General features: G+C 28.0%; 1 protein-coding gene across 4 annotated transcripts in view; it reads right to left on the bottom strand.

Annotated features, from left to right (window-relative positions):
- LOC129758650 (disheveled-associated activator of morphogenesis 1-like) overlaps positions 1–26,684 on the bottom strand; it is a 284,874-nt gene that overhangs the window by 193,459 nt on the left and 64,731 nt on the right. The window lies entirely within an intron of this gene.

Below are 26,684 nucleotides of genomic sequence, written 5' to 3'. Positions count from 1 at the left end.
ACCGTGAACTTGATCGCAAACCATCGCTTGACATTCGCCAAATGCTGTTTTTGGCGCTTCACAACAGTAATTTTCCCACAGAGATGATTTACCAAGAGATGAAAAAAGTCATAAAACAATGAGACGCCCCAAGTCTTGAAAGTGAACTGTCACAATTTCGGGGTTTCCTCCCCAATAAATTGACGATCACCATCTCTCGAGTGTCAAATTTGACGCTTCCAAGGCGACAGTCGGTTGTCGTTTTCCGTGAGATGTCACAACGCCGCATCCGGTACTCCAATTCTTGAGAAACGAATCGAAACAGAAACATTGGCAACAAAAAAAGATGGTCGAGAACTGAAACCGCCATAAATCTACCGATTAGGTCATCTAGAGCGTCGCAATCAATACTAAATACATACTAGCTCTGGGAGCTCTGGAGGACTCCCTTCGGCGGAATTTGCATCAATCCGGTCCAAGGTCTTCGACCATGTTGGGCTGCCGCGATTTATTGGCTAGCCCAAAACGAACCGGTCCCTCACCCGAAAGGCAGGGTTGGAAAAGGTCATTCTATGCAAGTGGGTTTGGTGATTTTAAATTTTAAAAAACATATAATGTTATTTGTAACAATTCTTTAACTATAATTCATTCCACATTCCAACCTTTTCAGTGAAATATTGAATTTTCAAATTTTATTTTAATAAAGTGTACAAAAAACGTTTAACGAAAAGAACCAACCGCAACCCTGCCCAGAGCTACAATACTGATAGCAGCAAATATGGCAGGTTGTCGAAATTCCAGATCAAAGAGACAACACCTTGTTTTTTTTTTTGGCTGCTTCAAACTGTCCTAGCCGGTTTGACAAGGGTGAGCCATCGTGGAGATCTATCTTCTGAGATCTGCCGGTCAAGGCCGGATTAAGGGGGGGGCAAAAGGGGCAATTGCCCCGGGCCTCCCGGCTCAGGGGGGCCCCCCGAGGGAAGAAAGGTTTTAACATTACTTTAATCACACTGCCTCAATTTCTACAGATCTATGAAAAAAATCAAATCTAGGAAATCGGAATGAAAAAACTTGAAATATATAACAACTAAAGGAACCCCCGTGAAATAATATCTAGGATAGTTTTTCTCTAACATAAATTTAGGGGGCCCTCTATAGTAAGCAGTGAAGAAGTTCTTCCGCATTTTTCGGGCTGAGAACATCAAAATCTTGGTATTGAATTTCAAAATTTTCAACTCAAAATTTGGACAAAAATAATGTAAACCAAATTTGAAAAAAATAAAGAAGAATATGGGGGAAAACACCAAAAATTTTCATTTTCTTTTATCGAAACATGTCAGTCAGGATATTCTGTCAAGATCTCCTCATTTTCATTACATACAAACATCCTGCACAATTGTAATGGTTATTATTACGTTGACTTTCCAACTAATGGTTACTGCTCTGAAATAGCAGCTTATGTCGTCAAACTGGCTCACAGTATTAAGAGAGAACATAGCAGCTTTATGAAAAACATTTCAGAATTTTACCCGGGCAGTATCCGGGTTAAAACAGGGTATTATTATAACCCAAGTAACATTTAAAGTTTTATAGCAGGCTTCTAGACCAATTTTAGGTTTCATAAGAGGCTTTGAGAGTCTTACAAAACAATTGGTGTTGCTTTGGAAACTTTTCACTTGTCAATCAATATTATTGAAATACTCGTTGGTTGATAAATTTTTAACCCTTGTTCCCTCCCTATTTTTAAAAATAAAATTAAAAAAAAACTTAAGTTGCTTAAATTGGATTAATCGACAGTTCAGAATTTTTCTATTAAATTTCCATCCCAATTTCTGTCTTAGTTTTAAAATTTGTATTTGAAAATTTTCACCAAATTTTACAAAAATTTCTCAGAATTTCTCTATTGAATTTCCATCCCAATGTCTGTCTTAGTTTAAAATTCGTATTTGAACATTTTTACCAAATTTTTACTAAAATTTTAACCAAATTTTTAACTTCTACTGAAGTGAATATCCTGAAGTCAGAATTAATTTTTCAAATGATCATTCTCAAACTATCATTAAAACTTATCATTAAAAATTATCATTGAGTGATTCTCTTAACATGAACATTTCTATTTTTATTTTCATCTTATATTTTTTCAGATTCAATTCATTGAGATTTTCAAGTCCTGTGTTGTTTCTTCCGTTACTGAAGTTTAGTTTCATAGTTTTTCTGAATTTTGAGAAGAATCTTTGTTTTAGGTTCTAAACTCATTGCGATTCCTTATCTGGCTTCTTAAACGATGAATGATTCTGTATTTTAAACATTTAATCTCTATTCTCCTTTTTTTAAAACGATCACTTTTTCACTTAAACTTTGGGGGCACTGAATTAAACTTTTGTCACATCTAGAATAAAAATTTAATAACATTTTTTATTATCTGATGAGAATCATATTCATAAACATCTCATGAAAACTTTTTTTTTGTGCTTCAAAGATATAAAATTAAATATATTTTTTTTCATTTAATTCATATTTAGTTTCTAAAAACTTGATTTCAAATTATGATATAGATTTGAGACACTGAATTGTGATTCTGAAAATAACGTATTTCAAAGTTTTGAATTCTTAGACACTTATATCTAGATCTTCATGGATGGAGTTTGAATTTAATTATTTTTTCTATTTTTTTGAATTTTGTATTCTATGTTTCAAATCTTCATGATTCTTTTCAATTGTCATAAGGTGAAAATTTCTCGATGAAGCACAAACCAGACGACCAAAGATGAAATGAAAAACATTTAAAATATCTATCTGGTCAATATTCTAAATCAGAGAATTTTAGTTGGTAATAAGAATATTAAAAATTGAGGATTAAATTTCACATTTAGAAGCTCTAATCAGAGCTTTCAAATTTCAAAACTCATCCGCAATGTTTGCACAATTTTTATTTGAAGATACCAGAAACTATCTAATACACAGACAACATGGCTTTTAGAAGAGAGTATATTGAACTCATCTCCAGTTTTTTTTACACTTTAAAAATGTTTTGTATTCTTTGGGATAGCATTTGAAAAAAAAATCGAATCATAGGAGCCCCCCGAGAAAAATTGCCCCGGGCCCCCCGATGGCTTAATCCGGCCCTGCTGCCGGTCGAATGTGATTTCTAATTTTGGTGGAGTCCTAAAATTGAGTCACCTTCAGAGCAAGGCGGTCGGAAACCAGAAGTGGAATTGATGTGACTTGAATATTGGAGTATAGCCGGTAACATTCGAATTTCTTAGGAATTGAATCCCAATTTAAATTTGTGATCTTTGGTTAGGTTTCCGAATTTGGGAAGAAAAATAATTTTTAAACAAGATAAGAGTTACAAGTTTGATTATTTTTTTTCAGAAATAACCCATATTTATTTTATTGATAAACATTTTCAGGACCTCAAGATTGGAGTTTTTCTCCTGACGTTCCCAAGCTTCTTCGTTAATTTCAAGCGAATCAACTTCAAACTGGAAGCAAACTGCCTTAATGCCATCTACTTTTAATGTTAGATAACTTGAATTGGAGTGCAACTAAAGCAGGCATACAATTTCAATCAAACGGTGGTAATCCAAGTCCAGTGGAACATGTTTTCCTTCAAGGTACACATACGCACACGTACAGAAGACACCTTTTCGCGGGTGAAACTTCCCATCTCGTGTCCACAAAAGCAGGTGATACAATTTTCGCGGCTCCAAGTTTTTATTCAAACGCGCCAACAGGGTACGCGATTAACACCAGAGGTAAAAAAAAAATGAAAAACAACCTTACTTATTCGATAACGAACTGCGCATATTTGCGTTTTAGTTAATGCAGCTACCGAGTTTCGATTCAAGGGACTTGTTTTTATTTTCGCATTCCCGCGCACTCACTCCGGCGCGGCTGACAAGAAAGGAGAAATTATTCGATCGCAATTCGTTGCAATTTCATAGTTGTTACTGCTAAGCTAACTGCCTGCCTGCCTGACTGACTAACTGACTGACACTTACAGCAACTCGGGCTCATGTAAGAGGGAGCTGAATGCGACACGTTTTGGTGTTTCGAAGTCATTGGGCAAACTCGATTAATGAGCAATTACTAGTTTTGGGCTTACATACCACCTCTGGGTGCGATAATCGAGCGATTACTGAGCGAATTTAGGGGCTTGATCCATAGTTTTAACGGTTGAATCGCAAGAAATGAGCCAAACAAACCGACTATCTTCTTGAAGATTAAAGCGTAGTTCTTTTAGAAATGGGACAGTTACGAATGCGTGTATCTCAAAAACCATTCGTTTGATCGAAATACTTTCTATGAAGAAAATGAAGGTAATGTTATGTTATTTCCTGAAAAAATTTGAAAAAAATTGTTTATAGTTTTTTGTTAGAGAAATTTCTATTTTATTCTTGGTATTTCCCATTGGCCGGCGCACACTTTTTTCAGTCATGGTATTGATCAGTTTTTCCAACTTATACTTCGTTAAATCTATATTTTAGGTGGATTCACCCTCATTCTTCAATTTCTGATACTTTTTGGTCCAATACTTCTCTTTTAAAAGAAACTGGAAGCATTTTAGTGAATACAGTAGTTTCGAAATGAACAAATTTGATTATTTTCGACCACATTTTTGAACGTTTTTAATGGAATTTCTTCTGGCAAAATCTGACAAAAACGAAGTAAAACCATCATAAGATGTTATAATAAGATAAAATCGGTTAGTATAAATCGTAGGTTGCGGGTGGTACATACAAGATTACTCTTTTTTGGCTTTTCAAAACAGCGAAAACCAAAGCTTCGTTTTGAAAATTTTTGTTAATTTTTCGCAGGAGAAGAATTTTAGCAAATCATTATAATTTTATACAAAATAACCAGCAAATACATACTTTAATATACTCGCGATCTTGCAACGAGCAGACATGGTTAGGATTCAAACGCTGGAATTTATTTAAAATAGGGTACTTCATAAGTTTTGTCGTTCATCAGAAATCATCTGTCCCATAGCTTCGGTACCGGCTATACAGCTTACGAGCTCTGGAACTAGTAAAAAATGAATGTTTGAGGTTCGGTTTGAATGAGTCATCATTAGGCAACACTTTCAGCTTATCGGAGAAAATTGTTTTGGACATTTCAGCGATCTACCCTTAGTTTTTCGCTTATTGAAAATTAAAAATACTGGTATGAGACTTGACTTCCCAGATTACCCTCAACCGTAGTTGCCAATCTTGTGCTTCACTCCAATGCTTGATTTGAACTTTGTGAACATTATTGACAGTGTTTGCATACTTATCCACCACAAAAACTCAGTAATTCTTTGAATAATCAACGGTTTTGTCAGCTAACAATTTGATAATGACGAATTTTAAAGGAAACTGTGCAAAATAATTTTTTTCTTTTTCTCTTGCATCGTAGATAATTAAAAACCGCGTTAATTTAAAATTTTGAAAAAAATAGGTCGAATAGTAGTTTTTACAGGCAACAAAATGCTGTCCAAATTTTGAATATCCGATAACTAGTAAACGAGCTATCAGCAAATTAAAGTGTCCCATTTCTAAAAGAACTAAGCTTTACTCGAATTTCAGAGAAATTTTCAATTTCATTGCGTTCAGCTCATATTTGCTTCAACACTAAACCTTCAAAATTTAAAAAATCCAGAATACATTATTCATTATTTTTTTAAATAAAAGAATGTTAACATCATACAATCCCACAAAATGGTTAAAAATGTCAAAAATATCGAAAAATACCGAAAATGAAAAACAAAAATTACAAAAATGCCAAAAATGTTAAAAATGACAAAAATGTCAAAAATTTAGAAAACAATAAAAAATCCAAAAATTTCAAATATGACAAAAATTAGACAAATGACAAAAATTTAAAAAATCATTTAAATAAAAAAAGACAAAAAAAGACAAAAATTCTAATACTGACAAAAAATAAAAAATTGGCAAAAATGACAATAATGACAAAAAATGACAAAAATGACAAAAAAATAACAAATAAAAAAATTGATAAAAATAAAAAATTACAAAAATTACAAAAATTAAAATGTTGATAAAATTAAAAGAATGACAAAAAAAACAAAATTGACAAATTTGACAAAGTTCACAAAATTGACAAAAATCACAAAATTGACAAAGTTGACAAAATTGACAAAATTGCCTAAATTGACAAAAATGACAAAAATTACAAAAATGACAAAAATGATAAAAATAATCAAAATGACAAAAAACGACAAAAATGACAAAATTGACAAAATTGACAAAAATAACTAAAATGACAAAAATGACAAGAATATCAAAAATGGCAAAAATGACAAAAATGACAAAAATGACAAAAACTGCAAAAATGCCAAGAATTAGAAAAAGGACAAAAATGAAAAAAATCACAAAATGACAAAAATGGCAAAAATGAGAAAAATGACAAAAATACCAAAAAGGGCAAAAATGACAAAAATGACACAAACTAAAAAAAATTACAAAAATGACAAAAAATGACAAAAAATGACAAAAATGACAAAAATGACAAAAATGATAAATTTGTCAATCTCGTCAATTTTGGTATTTTGGTTAATTTTGTCAATTTTTATCAAATTTTTCAATTTTGTCAATTTTGTCAATTTTATCAATATTGTCAATTTATTCAATTTTTTAATTTTTTTCAATTTTGTCAATTTTGTCAATTTTGTCAATTTTGTCAATTTTGTCAATTTTGTCAATTTTGCCAATTTTGTTAGTTTTGGCAATTTTGTCAATTTTGTTAATTTTGTCAATTTTGTCAATTTTGTCAATTTTGTCAATTTTGCCTACTTTGTCAATTTTGTCAATATTTTTAACATTGTCAATTTTGTCAATTTTGTCAATTTTGTCAATTTTGTCAATTTTGTCAATTTTGTCAATCCTGTTAATTTGATCAATTTTGTCATTTTTGTCAATTTTGATTCTTTTGTCACTTTTGATTTTTTGTCAATTTTGATATTTTTGTCAATTTTGTCAATTTTGTCAATTTTGTCAATTTTGTCAATTTTGTCAATTCTGTCAAATCGATCAATTTTTTTCAATTTTGTCATTTTTGTCAATTTTGTCAATTTTGTCAATTTTGTCTATTTTCAATTTGTCAATTTTGTCAATTTTTCAATTGTGTCAATTTTGTCAATTTTGTAAATTTTGTCAATTTTGTCAATTTTGTCAAGGTTGTCAATTTTATCAATTTTATCAATTTTGTCAATTTTGTCAATTTTGTCAATTTTGTCAATTTTGTCAATTTTGTCAATTTTGTCAATTTTGTCAATTTTGTCAATTTTGTCAATTTTGTCAATTTTGTAAATTTTGTCAATTTTGTCAATTTTGTCAATTTTGTAAATTTTGTCAATTTTGTAAATTTTGTCAATTTTGTCAATTTTGTCAATTTCATCAAACTTTTTCAATTTTGTCAATTTTGTCAATTTTGTCAATTTTGTCAATTTTGTCAATTTTGTCAATTTTGTCAATTTTGTCAATTTTGTAAATTTTGTAAATTTTGTCAATTTTGTCAATTTTGTCAATTTTGTAAATTTTGTCAATTTTGTAAATTTTGTCAATTTTGTCAATTTTGTCAATTTCATCAAACTTTTTCAATTTTGTCAATTTTGTCAATTTTGTCAATTTTGTCAATTTTGTCAATTTTGTAAATTTTGTCAATTTTGTCATTTTGGTCAATTTTGACATTTTGGTCAATTTTAACAATTTTGTCAATTTTGTCAACTTTGTCAATTTTGTCAATTTGGTCAATTTTGTCAATTTTGTCAATTTTGTCAATTTTGTCAATTTTGTCAATTTTGTCAATTTTGCCAATTTTGTCAATCTAGTCAATTTTTTCAATTTTGTCAATTTTGTCATTTTTGTCGATTTTGTCATTTTTGTCATTTTTGTCAATTTTGTCAATATTATCAGTTTTGTCAATTTTGTCAATTTTGCCTATTTTGTCAATTTTGTCAATCTTGTAAATTTTCGGAATTTTAACATTTTTGTCAATGTTGCCAATTTTATCAATTTTGTCAATTTTATCAATTTTGTCAATTTTGTAAATTTTGTAAATTTTGTCAGTTTTGTCAATTTTGTCAATTTTGTCAATTTTGTTAATTTTGTCAATTTTGTCAATTTTGTTATTTTTGTCAATTTTGTCTATTTTATCAATTTTGTAATTTTTATCAATTTTGTCAATTTTGTAAATTTGGTCAATTTTGTCAATTTGGTCAATTTTGTCAATTTTGTCAATTTTTTCAATTTTGTCAATTTTGTCAATTTTGTCAATTTTGTCAATTTTGTCAATTTTGTCAATTTTGTCAATTTTGTCAATTTTGTCAATTTTGTCAATTTTGTCAATTTTGTCAATTTTGTCAATTTTGTCAATTTTGTCAATTTTGTCAATTTTGTCAATTTTGTCAATTTTGTCAATTTTGTCAATTTTGTCAATTTTGTCAATTTTGTCAATTTTGTCAATTTTGTCAATTTTGTCAGTTTTGTCAATTTTGTCAATTTTGTCAATTTTGTCAATTTTGTCAATTTTGTCAATTTTGTCAATTTTGTCAATTTTGTCAATTTTGTCAATTTTGTCAATTTTGTCAATTTTGTCAATTTTATCAATTTTGTCAATTTTGTCAATGTTGTCAATTTTGTCAATTTTGTCAATTTTGTCAATTTTGTCAATTTTGTCAATTTTGTCAATTTTGTCAATTTTGTCAATTTTGTCAATTTTGTCAATTTTGTCAATTTTGTCAATTTTGTCAATTTTGTCAAATTCTATCAATTTTGTCAATTTTGTCAATTTTGTTAATTTTGTTAATTTTGTTAATTTTGATAATTTTGTCAATTTGGCCAAATTTGTAAATTTTCTGAATTTTGTAATTTTTGTAAATTTTGGAAATTTTGTAAATTTTGTGAATCTTTTAAATTTTGAAAATTTGGTAAATTTTGTTAATTTTGTGAATTCCGTAAATTTAGTTAATTTTGTCAATTTTGTCAATTTTGTCAATGTTGTCAATTTTGTCAATTTTGACAATTTTGACAATTTTGTCAATTTTGTCAATTTTGTCAATTTTGTCAATTTTGTCAATTTTGTCAATTTTGTCAATTTTGTCAATTTTGTCAATTTTGTCAATTTTGTCAATTTTGTCAATTTTGTCAATTTTGTCAATTTTGTCAATTTTGTCAATTTTGTCAATTTTGTCAATTTTGTCAATTTTGTCAATTTTGTCAATTTTGTTAATTTTGTCAATTTTGTCAATTTTGTCAATTTTGTCAATTTTGTCAATTTTGTCCATTTTGTCAATTTTGTCAATTTTGTCAATTTTGTCAATTTTGTCAATTTTGTCAATTTTGTCAAATTCTATCAATTTTGTCAATTTTGTCAATTTTGTCAATTTTGTTAATTTTGTTAATTTTGTTAATTTTGATAATTTTGTCAATTTGGCCAAATTTGTAAATTTTCTGAATTTTGTAATTTTTGTAAATTTTGTAAATTTTGTAAATTTTGTGAATCTTTTAAATTTTGAAAATTTGGTAAATTTTGTTACTTTTGTGAAACCCGTAAATTTAGTAAATTTTGTCAATTTTTTTTCAATTTTGTCAATTTTGCCAATTTTGTCTTTTGTCAATTTGTCAATTTTGTCAATTTTGTCAATTTTGTCAATTTTGTCAATCTTGTCAATTTTGTCAATTTTGTCAATTTTGTCAATTTTGTCAATTTTGTCAATTTTGTCAATTTTGTCAATTTTGTCAATTTTGTCTATTATGTCAATTATGTCAATTTTGTCAATTTTGTTAATTTTGTCAATTTTGTCAATTTTGTCAATTTTGTCAATTTTGTCAATTTTGTCAATTTTGTCAATTTTGTCAATTTTGTCAATTTTGTCAATTTTGTCAATTTTGTCAATTTTGTCAATTTTGTCAATTTTGTCAATTTTGTCAATTCTGTCAATTTTGTCAATTTTGTCAATTTTGTCAATTTTGGTAATTTTGGAAATTTCGTCAATTTTGTTATAATTGTCGATTTTATCGAAATGAAAAAATGACAAAAATGACAAAACTGACAAAAATGACAAAACTGACAAAAATGACAAAAATTATAAAAATGACAAAAATGACAAAAATGACAAAAATGACAAAAATGACAAAAATGACAAAAATGACAAAAATGACAAAAATGACAAAAATGACAAAAATTACAAAAATTACAAAAATGACAATAATGACAAAAATGACAAATATGACAAAAATGACAAAAACTACAAAAATTACAAAAATGACAAAAATGACAAAAATGACAAAAATGACAAAAATGACAAAAATGACAAAAATGAAAAAAATGACAAAAATGACAAAATGACAAAAATCACAAAAATCACAAAAATGACAAAAAAGACAAAAATGACAAAAATGACAAAAATTACAAAAAATACAAAAATGACAAAAATGACAAAAATGACAAAAATGACAAAAATGACAAAAATGACAAAAATGACAAAAATGACAAAAATGACAAAAATGACAAAAATGACAAAAATGACAAAAATGACAAAAATTACAAAAAATACAAAAATGACAAAAATGACAAAAATCACAAAAATGACAAAAATGACAAAAATGACAAAAATGACAAAAATGACAAAAATGACAAAAATGACAAAAATGACAAAAATGACAAAAATGACAAAAATGACAAAGATTACAAAAATGAAAAAAATGAAAAAAATGACAAAATGACAAAAATGACAAAACTGACAAAAATGACAAAAATGACAAAAATGACAAAAATGACAAAAATGACAAAAATGACAAAAATGACAAAAATGACAAAAATGACAAAAATGACAAAAATGACAAAAATGACAAAAATGACAAAAATGACAAAAATGACAAAAAAGACAGAAATGACAAAAATTACAAAAATTACAAAAATTACAAAAATTACAAAAATGACAAAAATGACAAAAATGACAAAAATGACAAAAATGACAAAAATGACAAAAATGACAAAAATGACAAAAATGACAAAAATGACAAAAATGACAAAAATGACAAAAATGACAAAAATGACAAAAATGACAAAAATGACAAAAATGACAAAAATGACAAAAATGACAAAAATGACAAAAATGACAAAAATGACAAAAATGACAAACATGACAAAAATCACAAAAATGACAAAAATTCTCAATTTTGTCAATTTTGTCAATTTTATCATTTTTGTAAATTTTGTCAATTTTGTCAATTTCGTAAATTTTGTCAATTTTGTCAATTTGTCAATTTTGTCAATTTTGTCAATTTTGTCAATTTTGTCATTTTGTGAATTTTATCAATTTTGTCAATTTTGTCAATTTTGTCAATTTTGTCAATTTGGTTTATTTTGTCAATTTTCTCCATTCGGCAATTTTGGCATTTTTGTCAATTTTATCAATTTTATCAATATTGTCAATTTTTTAAATTTTGTCGATTTAGTCAATTTTGTTAGCTATGTTAATTTATTGAATTTTTCCATTTGATGAAATTTGTCAATATTGTCATCTGAGCCAATTTTATTGATTTTTAAATTTTGTCTATTTCGACAATTTTATTTTTTTTTATTTGATCAATTTTGTGATTCTGAAAATTTTGTCAATTCTTTATATTTCTTAAATTTGTCAATTTCGTCAATTTTTTGACTTAATTGTACTTTTTTCAATTTTGTCAGTTTTTTTTGTTTTTTTTCTATTGCTATTTTGTCAATTTTGACAATTTTGTCAATTTTGTCTTTTTTGTCTTTTTTGTCAATTCTGTCAATTTTGTCAATTTGACAAAAATCTCAAAAATGACAAAAAGAACAAAAATTACAAAAATGTGAATATGACAAAAATGACACAAAAGGACAAAAATGACAAAAATGATAAAAATGACAAAAATGGCAAAAATGATAAAATGGCAAAACTGACAAAAATTACAAAATTGACAATTTGGCTTTTTTGTCAGTCAATTTTTTCAATTTTATCAATTTTGTGAATTTTGTCAATTTCGTTTATTTTAAAAGTTTTGTAAATATTGTCAATTTTAAAAATTTTGTCAATTTTGTCAATTTTGTCAATTTTGTGAATTTTGTCAAATTTGTCATATTCTTTAATTTAGTCAAAATGACAAAATGGCAAAAATGTTGCAAATGACAAAAAAATGAAAAAAATGACAAACATTACAAAAATAACAGCAACGACAAAAATGGCAAAAATGACAAAATAGAAAAAATTGGCAAAAAGAACAAAAATAACAAAAATGACAAAATGACAAAATGAAATTTCTTGCTTGCCAATTTTTTTAATTTAGTGATTTTTTTCAATTTTATCAATTTTTTCTGTTTGGTGAATTTTGTCAATTTTTTCAATTTTGTCAATTTTGTCAATTTTGTGCATTCGGTACATTTTGTAATTTTGTCAATTTTGCAAATTTCGTCAATTTTGTTGATTTAGTCAATTTGTCAGTTTTTAGATTGAGTGAATTTATCAATTTTGTTAAATTTGTCAATATTGTCAATTAGGTCAATTTTGTCGATTTAGTCAATTTGTCAGATTTTAGATTGAGTGAATTTTTCAATTTTGTTAAATTTGTCAATATTGTCAATTAGGTCAATTTTGTAAATTTGTCAATTTAATCAATTTGGCCAATTACTTATTTTTTTTTGTTAATTTGCGTTATTTTGTCAATTTCACCATTTTAATGAATTTTGTCCATTTTTATTATTTTATCATTTTCCTTTGTTTTTTCTATTTCATCAATTTTGTCTGTTTTTCTTTTTAAATTCTGTGGATTTTGTAAATTATGAGAATTTTTTTAATTGTTTCAATTTTGCTAGTTATGTCATTCTATTTTTTGTTTAATCTTACCAAATTTAAAGATTTTGGCAATTAAGAAATTTTGCCAATTTTGTCTTTTTGTTAAATTCCGTCAGTTTTTTCAGTTTTTGTGTTTGTCAATTCGTCGGTATTTTTTTCTAAATTTTTACAATTTTGTCAATTTGCTTAATTTTGTCAACTTTGTGATTTTTTTCAATGTTGGCAATTTTGTTAATTTTGTCAATTTTGTTATTTTTGTCAATTTTATCAATTTTGTAATTTTTTTTCAATTTTGTCAATTTCGTCGATTTGGTCAATTTTGTCAATTTGGTTTATTTTGTCAATTTTCTCCATTCGGAAATTTTGGCATTTTTGTCAATTTTATCAATTTTATCAATATTGTCAATTTTTTAAATTTTGTCGATTTAGTCAATTTTGTTAGTTATGTTAATTTATTGAATTTTTCCATTTGATGGAATTTGTCAATATTGTCATCTGACCCAATTTTGTGAAATTTTCAATTCTGTCAATTTCGACAATTTTTTTTTTTAATTTGATCAATTTTGTGATTCTGAAAATTTTGTCAATTCTTTCTATTTTTTAAATTTGTCAATTTCGTCAATTTATTGACTAAATCCTCCTTTTTTTAATTTTGTCATTTTTTTTCTATTGCATCAATTTTGTCTGTTTTTTTTTATTTTAAGAATTTTGTAAATTATGAGAATTTTGTGAATTGTGTCAATTTTGCCATTTTTTTAATTAGTCAATTTTGTCAATTGAGTAATTTGGTAATTTTTGGCGGTTCTTTTTTAGTCATTTAGTCAATTTCTTCAGTTTTCATTTTTGTTAATTCCGTCTGTTTTTTCTTTCAAATTTTGGCAATTTAGTGATATTTTCAAATTTTGTTAATTTTTGTTAATTTAAAATTTTATAATTTTTTTTAAATTGAGTCTTTTTAGTCAATTCTTTCAGTTTTATGTATTGAGTTATTTTTATCAATTTTGTTGTTTTGTCAATTGTTAAAATATGATCAATTTTGTCCATTTTTTATGTTATTCTTATTTTGTCAATTTTGATGCGAGCGCTGAGGTGGTCTAGCGGATAGGCTGGCGCTAGTCTGGTAATCCAGGCGTACTGGGTTCGTTTCCCGGTATCGGCAGAAAACTTTTGGGTTCGAATCCGATAAGTTGCCGACAGGTAAGATGTGTTTAATTGTATAAATAATTAAATGCACTAAATATTTCAGAGGGAATGCATCTGGAGTTAGCGGAGTGGATTGCCAACCATTGTAGGTCTCTGAAGGTTGGATGCCTTCCCTCGACGAACCATCGGCCGTGGAAGCCTGAGAAGCAATTCGAAGGCCAAGCCACACAGACATAGGCTGGACCTTGCTACCGATGGGGGAACCATACATACATACATACAGTTCTGATTTTGTCAATTTTGATAATTTTGATTGTTTGGGCAATAACAACAAGTTTCAATTTAATATATTTTAAAAAAAATATATAATTTTTTACATTTTTAACAATTTTGATTGTTTGAAAAAAAAAGCGGAACCTGCAGGGCAGTCATTTTAGATTAATTTTGTATACCAAAATGTTTTTAAGAATTCAGAGTTCACAGTGGAAAATTAAGATGATTTTTTTTTTTGAGAAATTCAGTCAGAACATGGATACTAATATTACAGAACAATCCTTCATTTAAAAAACATCAAGAAACCGGTAACGTCAAGCAAACCGGCATCCAACTGGTTTGAAATTCCTCCGTTTTTTTGAGATATCAACTGATATCAGAAAACGTTTATTGGCAAGCGAAACAACAACAGAAAAAAAGTCTAAGCAGCTTTGAGCGGCCAGAAGTTGTTTTTTTTTCTGTGACGCCAAACAATCATTAGCGGAGGCTTGTTTTGGCAAGTGTTCAATCGAGATAGGGACAGATATTTAGTAGGTAGTGATCGAAGGAAAAATTTGCATATTTTTGTGACTCAAGTTTCATTGAATGATTTTTTTTTTGAGAATTTTGCCTCTTCTCAAAATTTAAGTTGTCAAGCTAGATTTTTCGATAAAACAAACTGAAGGCTGCTCTAGTTAGAAGTAAAACAAAAAAAAAACTCTACCTGATTTTTGATAATTTAGTTGTTTTTGGGTCATGTGAGAATATTTCTTTTTCAATTTATCATGAACAAGAACCAAACTATGTCAAAACACCGTAAGTGTTTTAGTTGGAATGCAGTTTTCGAAGCAGCATCATCGGTCTTAAGCTGGATGGCGTCAAGCAAAACATTCGATAATATTTGTTTGGTAAACTATCACGTTTAAGCTCAACTCAACGGGGCTGAGAACTGTCGTGGTGACATTCTTAAGCGCAGAAAAATGTTTTCTCAGCTGAGTTAAGCCCCGTTTCAGTCATCATCGCAGGGACTACTTAGGAGATTATTAAACAGCATGTCAGCGCGTGATGCCGGCATTATTTCAGCTCAGGTTCTACTTATTGGAAGTTTAGTTACTGAGAATGAGTGTGGGTCCAATTTGTCTTCTGACGCCATGCCAGTCGGGATTTAGTTGTAAGAATCGGCAGAAGAAAGCTGGAGTCACTTTTCAGCATATCCATGCCTGATGAGCGGCTTTAATCATCTTGCCAAATTGACAAATCAACAAGCAAACTTTCGGAGTTAAAAACTTTCTAGGGATTTTTGTAAGCGGATTTAGGAGTCTGCAATAATTGAACCAACGACGACGCAGTAGGATAGAAATTAAGCTTAGCTTGATTATAACTATGTATACCCCTTTGGCTCCAAGGACCTCACATGACTAATGGCAGTAAGATACTGTTTCCTCTCATTTGGATTTTACCCGTTCTACACTGATTACTTAAGCTAATCAATCAACCGGGTTAGTTGCACTTTTCAACCTCAAACAAAATGATTCATTTGTTTTTTAGCTATTGGGGTGAGCCGGAGGGAAAAGCCCTTTCTGTCGAAAATCCGCCTTTCAATGTTAATCACATTCAGCTCGGAATATTCGCACGTGTCTGCTTGCTCCTACAGTTGCATGCTGCAATCTCAATCTTTCTGTTTAAAACTTACTGTTTGACGAAAGGTTGGTTCGTTTTCTTTTATTCATTCTCAACTTTCTCAACTTTTCTGGCAGCTGCATCGCGAGGCAAAAAGTCTGTCTGTCTGTCTCGAGCTTTTGTTAATTTGCCTATCATCGGCCCTATGCCGATGAACTTTTCTCGGTTTTCCGTTGAAGGGTACCTGCTATTCCCATTCAAACGGATTGATTGATAAAATGGTCAGCTAATTTGGACGAACTCCAGACCGTGGCTGCTGCTGTCCAAATGCAAAGGAGAAAGGCCAGTCAGGCCAGTCAGACATTCAGACGGATCTCACACCGACTTGCAACTTCCTTCTCGAGTCGAGTCGAGGCGACCGACAGCAACAAATTGGACCCGCGGAGCTTTCACTTTCATCTCGAACTGTCAATAAATGCGATCACCCACCGCCAGACCTCCCTTCTGAAGACAAACTTCGAGGAAAGAGGGCAAAAGTTGAAAGGTACTTGTCGTAATAACCTAATCAAAGAAACGCTGTTTTGTACTAGGTCCTTTTCTGGAACGATTTTTCTACGTCTCAAGACCTGAATTGAGCCTAAGACGACGAAAGACGACGACGACTGGTTTTGGTCCTTTGTACTGTCAATCAAAATCCCTCGAATGACTTTTCCAAATCCGGACGCCAGGCAAGTGAGTGAGTGAGATTTCAAACTTCACCGATTACACAACTGGAAAAATGTCCAGTTTGAGCTTTCTTGAGGATGGATTAAACTTTTTTTTCTCCGCGATTTTAATTTTTTAGAATTCCTTAAATTCCTTAAACATTTTTGTTATTTTTGTCATTTTTGTAATTTTTGTAATTTTTGTAATTTTTGTAATTTTTGTAATTTTTGTAATTTTTGTAATTTTTCTCATTTATATCATTTTTCTTATTTTTTTTCATTTTTGTCATTTTTGTCTTTTTTGTCATTTTTGTCTTTTTTGTCTTTTTTGTCTTTTTTGTCTTTTTTGTCTTTTTTGTCTTTTTTGTCTTTTTTGTCTTTTTTGTCTTTTTTGTCTTTTTTGTCTTTTTTGTCTTTTTTGTCTTTTTTGTCTTTTTTGTCTTTTTTGTCATTTTTGTCATTTTTGTCATTTTTGTCATTTTTGTCATTTTTGTCATTTTTGTCATTTTTGTCATTTTTGTCATTTTTGTCATTTTTGTCATTTTTGTCATTTTTGTCATTTTTGTCATTTTTGTCATTTTTGTCATTTTTGTCATTTTTGTCATTTTTGTCATTTTTGTCATTTTTGTCATTTTTGTCATTTTTGTCATTTTTGTCATTTTTGTCATTTTGTTATTTTTGTCATTTTTGTCATTTTTGTCATTTTTGTCATTTTTGTCATTTTTGTCATTTTTGTCATTTTTGTCATTTTTGTCATTTTTGTCATTTTTGTCATTTTTGTCATTTTTGTCATTTTTGTCATTTTTGTCATTTTTGTCATTTTTGTCATTTTTGTCATTTTTGTCATTTTTGTCATTTTTGTCATTTTTGTCATTTTTGTCATTTTTGTCATTTTTGTCATTTTTGTCATTTTTGTCATTTTTGTCATTTTTGTCATTTTTGTCATTTTTGTCATTTTTGTCATTTTTGTCATTTTTGTCATTTTTGTCATTTTTGTCATTTTTGTCATTTTTGTCATTTTTGTCATTTTTGTCATTTTTGTCATTTTTGTCATTTTTGTCATTTTTGTCATTTTTGTCATTTTTGTCATTTTTGTCATTTTTGTCATTTTTGTCATTTTTGTCATTTTTGTCATTTTTGTCATTTTTGTCATTTTTGTCATTTTTGTCATTTTTGTCATTTTTGTCATTTTTGTCATTTTTGTCATTTTTGTCATTTTTGTCATTTTTGTCATTTTTGTCATTTTTGTCATTTTTGTCATTTTTGTCATTTTTGTCATTTTTGTCATTTTTGTCATTTTTGTCATTTTTGTCATTTTTGTCATTTTTGTCATTTTTGTCATTTTTGTCATTTTTGTCATTTTTGTCATTTTTGTCATTTTTGTCATTTTTGTCATTTTTGTCATTTTTGTCATTTTTGTCATTTTTGTCATTTTTGTCATTTTTGTCATTTTTGTCATTTTTGTCATTTTTGTCATTTTTGTCATTTTTGTCATTTTTGTCATTTTTGTCATTTTTGTCATTTTTGTCATTTTTGTCATTTTTGTCATTTTTGTCATTTTTGTCATTTTTGTCATTTTTGTCATTTTTGTCATTTTTGTCATTTTTGTCATTTTTGTCCTTTTTGTTATTACTGCCTTTTTCTGTCATTTTTGTCAATTCTGTCTTTTTTGTCATTATTGTCATTTTTGTCATTTTTGTCATTTTTGTCATTTTTGTCATTTTTATCATTTTTGTCATTTTTGATATTTTTAATAATTTTTAACATTTTTTTCATTTTTGTCTTATTTTTGTCATTTTTGTCATCTCTTTATTGTTGTTATTTTCGTCATTTTTAGATATCTTTTCTTTATTGTAATTTTTGTCATTTTTTACATTTTTTTCATTTTTAACATTTATGTCATTTTTTCAAAACAAAAACAACAAAAAATAACAAACATTACGAAAAAGAACAAAAATTACAAAAATTACAAAAAGACAAAAATTACAAAAATAACAAATATTTGTAATTGTTATTTTTGTTTGCCATTTTTATCTTTCTGATATTAGTTTTGGAATTTGTTGTTTTATTTTTTTCTTTTTTCATGTTTGTCATTTTTTTATTTTTTGTTATATGTCGTTATTTTTGTTTTTTACTTTTTTCATTTTTCGTTATTTCTAGTCATTTCTGCCATTTTTGTTCTTTTGTGATTTTAGTTTTTTAGAACTTTTTTTTTTTGGTTATTTCGGTCATTTTTAACAGTTTTGTTTTTTTGTACATGTTTTTTTAATATGTGTTATTTTTGCGATTTTTATCATTTTTGTCATTGTTCATTTTTATTTGGGCATTTCTGTTTTTTTGTCATTTTTGACAAAAATTATTATCTTCTGCCATTTTTGTCGTTTATGTCATTTTTGGAATGTTAAGTCATTTTTGTCATTTTCGTCATTTTCGTTTTTTTTTGTAATAGGTATTTGTAATTTTTTGTAATTTTTTGTCAGTTTAGTCATTTTAGTAATTTTTTCATATTTTTTTGTAATTGACTCTTACCCAAAAAAAAAATGACACAACCATCTGAACGAGTTCGGTACATACCTGAAATGAAAAAAAGGAAAAATATAATTAGATTATTGTAGGTAGTTTTTATTTTGGTTTTCGCAAGTTCCTAAACATAGTTTAATTCGTTAAGTTAATTTTTTTTTAGTTAAGGCAAGCTTTCATGGCCCAAGACTAGCCAGCTAGTATTATTTGTTACGGTTTTGAGCTCTAGAAAATCGGTTGCAAAAAATTGTTTTTTCAAGCAAATCGTCGGAAAGTTAAGCAAAAAACTTCAAACGACCCCTTCAAAAGTTTCACCCCCGATTGACCGAGTCAGCGGATTGGAACTAAAAGCCAAACCAATTTAGAAGTTGCAGCTCTCGGTTCAGTTGAATGACCACCAACCATCGCATCGGTTCGACACCAAAGTGCTAATTAAAATCCAATTCTAGCCGGGCCAAATAGTTTTTGACGAGAAGGTATCTTCTTACAGCTGATTTTTCAACTCGATTTTCACTATATATGGCGATCTCCATTGAGGGGCGCCGCTTCTACGATGAACCAATCGAGCGATGATCACTAACCAAAATTGATTTAGCTAATATGCTTTAGTGCTAGAGAGCGTCTCTATTGAGATGTTTTTTTTCTGTTTTGAAAGCTTCACCATCGAAACGCTATTGAAGCTGCGAGGAAAAAAACATTAAAAAAAACAAACATAAACATAAACATAAGCCACCATGCTTGGGTGGAGTTAGAGGGCGAATTTATGCTTCATATTTTCAAATTTCGAAAACAAACAAAAAATAGACGAAGAAACACATATGCATTGGATCAATCGACATTGAATTCTTGTAAAGGCATATGATTTGCATTTCCGATACATCATTCCGGATAGATTACAATCTTTTTGAGACCTCTTAATAAACAGAATTTGAAAAGTGTTTTAACTATTTCTCAAATACAACCTAGCCAAAAAGCTTATTCGTATTATTCCCACGCCTAATTAGTCCACCAAAAAGGGTTTTTTATCGCTCTCCCCCCTCGCTAGAGATGCGAGACGAAGGAAAATGTCTTTTTAAACTGAGAATAACGGATTGATTTTTTTTGACTCTTCCGCTTTTAAAAATTAAAAAAAACATCCTATATTCAAAACGTTACCGGACAAAATGTCTGGGCCGAAATTGAATCGCACGCATAGGGGAGATGGGGGCATAATGGCCACCTTAAGGAAAACGGTTATTTAACCATAGAAAATAGCTATAATATGGAGGTTACATTATTGTTTCGTGTTCAGACACTTGAAAAGCCTATTCCCCAACAGGCTGAAACGTGAAACACTAGATGAAAACGTTTAAAAATGCCTTTTAAAAATTTTTGCCAAAAGCTGAAAACCAGCCACTGTGGAGGCATAATGAGAACCCCCCCTGAGGCAGTATGAGCACCATCAATCAGGGCAAGATGTGGGGCAATCTAGCAGCGAATTCAATTCGATGAAGTCAGGTGAGTCGTAGATTCATCAAAAAAAGCAATAACAAAATAATCTAGGTATGTTTGTAGAATACAAACATTAGCACGCTCATACATTATGTGCTTTGTTCGAAGGATGATGCTACTAGCCGTATAATGTAACAATAAAAAAATCGATCATGAATTGTAAATGGAAAAAAATCATCTCGAACAGAAATCTAACGCTAGTCTTTTGATTACCTCTCCGACACCTTACCAATAGGCTAAATCGTCGGATGAAAACTAGTCAAGGTGTGGCGCTATCAATAAATTTAAATTCGCTGCTAGATTCTACGGCAGAAAATGCTCATTATGCCTCGATAATATGTTGCTCTATATGCCCCTAGTCAACAAATTAAGGTAAAAACGTGATTTAAAATTGATAAATGTGAAAAATCAAAAATTTTATGATGGTAAAAATTGAGAAACAATGTGTATATCATGTTGCAGTGCGTACATTATAGATCAAGGTTATTTTAAGATCATAAGAGCTTATTTCGTGGTGCTCAAAAATTATAATATTTTCGTAACTTGAGAACCAAGCTAGTTTTTTTTAAATATCTCTGTAAAGATGATGAGGAGATTCCTTTTTTTGTGAAAAATTAATACTATAGGAAGTACGAAACAAATCCTCATGAAAATTTATTTAAGAAAATACGTACTTTCGTAGAAAAGAGTAGTGCTCATTATGCCTCGGGTGCTCGTTATGCCCTCATCTCCCCTACTTAAGGTTTTTGCAACACGACGTATGTTCATAAATAAACACTTAATAGGGAGAACCAGCCTACAGAAACTTCCTCTCCGAATGTATCCATATCGACATCATACAAATCAACCATAATATGTAGGTGCAATGCATTGCTGCCATAATCTTGTGTGGGCTGTGGAATGCTGTTTCGATTTGGCGATCCTGCCGCCAAAATCGTGTGTGAGACAGCAAGTAGGAGGGTGCCTCCCTCTTGAGAGTTTTCGGGCGACGGCACACTTGTTGTGGTGTTGTCGAATTGAGCAGGTTTGCTTTTAATTTTAATTACGTAAAGAAGGGAGACCCGCCCCCTCCCTCTCCTCAATAATGAGTGGTGTTTTGGCTGATTTTTTTTTCCTTCATTTGCTTGGATTCATTTCGGAAAACCGGCTCCCTCAAGGGAATCCACACCTGCTGCAACATTTTATATTGATTTATGCGCTCTGCGCACTCAATTGAAAGTTTGACGGGGAATGTTGAGAGCACAAAAAATTGCATTCGATAACGAGATTCAAAATTGTAACGATTGACGTTTCCACCTTTCGTAGAACACATTCAAGATTTCTTAAGAGCAATGAATTTTAACACTTTTGTCATTTTTGTTCCATTCTTGTCATTCATGCCATGTTTGCCATTTTTGTCATTTTTGTAATTTTTGGGGATTGACGAAATTTTGCCATTTTTGACGAAAATGACAAAAATTACGAAAAAAAAACAAAAATGACAAGAATAAGAAAAAAATACCAAAATCACAAATATGACAAAAATGACAAAAATGGCAAAAAAGACAAAATCGATAAAAATTACACAAATGAAAAAAAGGCAACAATGACAAAAATTTAAAAAAAACCAAAAAAACAACAAAAATAACAAAAATGACAAAAATAACAAAAATGACAAAAATGACAAACATTACAAAATTGACAATCAAGACCGTATTGACAAAAATGACAAAAATGACAGATATGACAAGAGTAAGAAAAAATACTAAAATGACAAAAATTACAAAAATAATAAAAATGACAAAAATGACAAAAATGACAAAAATGAAAAAAAAAAATACAAAAGTGACAAAACAGAACAAGAATGACAAAAACGACAATATTGGCAAAAATGACAAAAATGACAGAAATCACAGAAATGACAAAAATGACAAAAATGACAGAAATAACAAAAGTGACAAAAATTACAAAAATGACAATATTGGAAAAAATGACAAAAATGACAAAAAAGACTGAAATGACAAAAATGACAAAAATGACAAAAAAGACAAATATGACAAAAATGACAAAAAAAATGACTTAAATTACAAAAATAATAAAAATGCCAAAATGACAAAAATGAAAAAAATGACAAAAATGACAAAAATGACAAATTGACAAAAATGAAAAAAATGACAAAAATGACAGAAATGACAAAAATGACAAAAATGAGTAAAATGACAAAAAAGACAAAATTGAAAAAAATTACAAGAATGAAAAAAGGCAGAAATGACAAAAATGACAAAACCGACAAAAATGACAAAAATAAAAAAAATAACAAAAATGACAAAAATGAAAAGTTACAAAAATGACAAAAAATAAAAAAAATGGCAAAAATAAAAAAAAAATGACATAAATGACAAAATTGACAAAAATGAAAAAAATGACAAAAAATAACAAAAATGACAAAAAAGACAAAAATGAAAAAAATGACAAAAATGACAAAAATGACAAAAATGACAAAAATGACAAAAATGACAAAAATGACAAAAATGCCAAAAAAGACAAAAATGACAAAAATGACAAAAATGACAAAAATGACAAAAATGACAAAAATGACAAAAATGACAAAAATGACAAAAATGACAAAAATGACAAAAATGACAAAAATGACAAAAATGACAAAAATGACAAAAATGACAAAAATGACAAAAATGACAAAAATGACAAAAATGACAAAAATGACAAAAATGACAAAAATGACAAAAATGACAAAAATGACAAAAATGACAAAAATGACAAAAATGACAAAAATGACAAAAATGACAAAAATGACAAAAATGACAAAAATGACAAAAATGACAAAAATGACAAAAATGACAAAAATGACAAAGATGACAAAAATGACAAAAATAACAAAAATGACAAAAATTAAAAAAAATACGAAGATGAAAAAAATTACAAAAATAACAAAAATGACAAAAATTAAAAAAATAACAAAAATGACAAAAATGACAAAAATAAAAAAAAATACGAAAATGAAAAAAATTACAAAAATGACAAAAATGTTTAAAATGACGAAAATGACAAAAATGACAAAAATTAAAAAAAATACGAAATTGAAAAAAATTACAAAAATGTTTAAAATGACAAAAATGACAAAAATGACAAAAATGACAAAAATGAAAAAAATGACAAAAATGACAAAAATGACAAAAATGACAAAAATGACAAAAATGACAAAAATGACAAAAATGACAAAAATGACAAAAATGACATAAATGACAAAAATGACAAAAATGACAAAAATGACAAAAATGACAAAAATAACAAAAATGACAAAAATGACAAAAATGACAAAAATGACAAAAATGACAAAAATGACAAAAATGACAAAAATGACAAAAATGACAAAAATGACAAAAATGACAAAATGACAAAAAATGACAAATGACAAAAATGACAGAAATACCAAGAATAAGAAAAAATACAAAAATGACAAAAATGGCAAAAATGACAACACTTTCGTCATTTTCAATACAGACCCCGTTCGTTTTTGGCAACATTCGATTTTGGCAACATTCGATTTTGGCAACATCCGATTTTGGCACATGTGCCAAAATCGAACGGTTTTTAGAAACTACATTACAATTTAGTTTTCTTTATAACATGACCAATTTAAATCAAATAAATACCACTATAACGTTTTTGTGTTCTGAAATGGTGATAAAATGCAACAATAAAAACAAAAGTTTTTAAAATAAATTATTAAGTACTTAAAATGACAACATGATGAAAAATTCAAAAAGTTAAAAAACAAATTCAAACAAAAGACTGAAAATGACTAAAAACAACTGAAAAATGATGAAGAACGAATAAAACAGCAAATATGACAAATGAAAACAAACATTTTAAACAAAACAAGAGAAGTGCAAAATGCATCAAAAACTTGATGAAAAAAAATCAAAAATTACTAGAAATGGTCGAAAATTGACGAAAAATAACGTTTTTGATAATAATATTAGCAATTTTGTAAAAAAACTGATAAAAATGTGGAGCAAAAAAAACCGTTCGATTTTGGCAACATTCGATTTTGGCAACACAAAATGTACGAGCGTGTTGCCAAAATCGAACGGGGTCTGTATTGCTTTTCATTTTTGTCACTTTTAACATTTTTGTCATTTTTATCTTTCTGTTATTTTTGTCATTTTTATAATTTTTGTAAATTTGTCATATTTGCTATTTTTGAAATTTTTGTCTATTTTGTAATTTGTGTAATTTTTGTCATTTTTGTAATTTTTGTCATTTTTGTCTTTCTGTTATTTTTGTCATTTTTAAATTTTCTGTCATTTTTGTCATTTTTGTCATATTTTCCATTTTTTCCAATTTTTTTTCATTTTTTTACTTTTTTGACAATTCTGTCATTTATGCCATTTTTGTCATTTTTGTAATTTTTGTAATTTTTGTCATTTTTGTCATTTTTGTCATTTTTGTCATTTTTCTCATTTTTCTCATTTTTGTCATTTTTGTCATTTTTGTCATTTTTGTCATTTTTGTCATTTTTGTCATTTTTGTAATTCTTTTCATTTTTGTCATTTTTGTCATTGTTGACATTTTTGTCATTTTTGCCATTTTTGTCATTTTTGTCATTTTTGTCATTTTTGTCATGTTTGTCATTTTCGACATTTTTGTCATTTTTGTCATTTTTGTCATTTTTGTCATTTTTGTCATTTTTGTCATTTTTGTCATTTTTGTCATTTTTGTCATTTTTGTCATTTTTGTCATTTTTGTCATTTTTGTCATTTTTGTCATTTTTGTCATTTTTGTCATTTTTGTCATTTTTGTCATTTTTGTCATTTTTGTCATTTTTGTTATTTTTGTCATTTTTGTCATTTTTGTCATTTTTGTCATTTTTGTCATTTTTGTCATTTTTGTCATTTTTGTCATTTTTGTCATTTTTGTCATTTTTGTCATTTTTGTCATTTTTGTCATTTTTGTCATTTTTGTCATTTTTGTCATGTTGGTAATTTTTGTCATTTTTGTCATTTTTGTCATTTTTGTAATTTTTGTCATTTTTGTCATTTTTGTCATTTTTGCCATTTTTGTCATTTTTGTCATTTTTGTCATTTTTGTCATGTTTGTCATTTTCGACATTTTTGTCATTTTTGTCATTTTTGTCATTTTTGTCATTTTTGTCATTTTTGTCATTTTTGTCATTTTTGTCATTTTTGTCATTTTTGTCATTTTTGTCATTTTTGTCATTTTTGTCATTTTTGTCATTTTTGTCATTTTTGTCATTTTTGTCATTTTTGTCATTTTTTTCATTTTTGTCATTTTTGTCATTTTTGTCATTTTTGTCATTTTTGTCATTTTTGTCATTTTTGTCATTTTTGTCATTTTTGTCATTTTTGTCATTTTTGTCATTTTTGTCATTTTTGTCATTTTTGTCATTTTTGTCATTTTTGTCATTTTTGTCATTTTTGTTATTTTTGTCATTTTTGTCATTTTTGTCATTTTTGTCATTTTTGTCATTTTTGTCATTGTTGTCATTTTTGTCATTTTTGTCATTTTTGTCATTTTTGTCATTTTTGTCATTTTTGTCATTTTTGTCATTTTTGTCATTTTTGTCATTTTTGTCATTTTTGTCATTTTTGTCATTTTTGTCATTTTTGTCATTTTTGTCATTTTTGTCATTTTTGTCATTTTTGTCATTTTTGTCATTTTTGTCATTTTTGTCATTTTTGTCATTTTTGTCATTTTTGTCAATTTGGTCATTTTTGTCATTTTTGTCATTTTTGCCATTTTTGTCATTTTTATCATTTTTGTCATTTTTGTCATTTTTGTCATTTTTGTCATTTTTGTCATTTTTGTCATTTTCGTCATTTTCGACATTTTTGTCATTTTTGTCATTTTTGTCATTTTTGTCATTTTTGTCATTTTTGTCATGTTTGTCATTTTTGTCATTTTTGTCATTTTTGTCATTTTTGTCATTTTTGCCATTTTTGTCATTTTTGTCATTTTTGTCATTTTTGTCATTTTTGTCATTTTTGTCATTTTTGTCATTTTTGTCATTTTTGTCATTTTTGTCATTTTTGTCATTTTTGTCATTTTTGTCATTTTTGTCATTTTTGTCAATTTGGTCATTTTTGTCATTTTTGTCATTTTTGCCATTTTTGTCATTTTTATCATTT

Source organism: Uranotaenia lowii, chromosome 3, assembly GCF_029784155.1.
Source record: "Uranotaenia lowii strain MFRU-FL chromosome 3, ASM2978415v1, whole genome shotgun sequence".
NCBI lineage: Eukaryota > Metazoa > Arthropoda > Insecta > Diptera > Culicidae > Uranotaenia > Uranotaenia lowii.
This window is presented reverse-complemented; position numbering and strand designations above follow the sequence as displayed.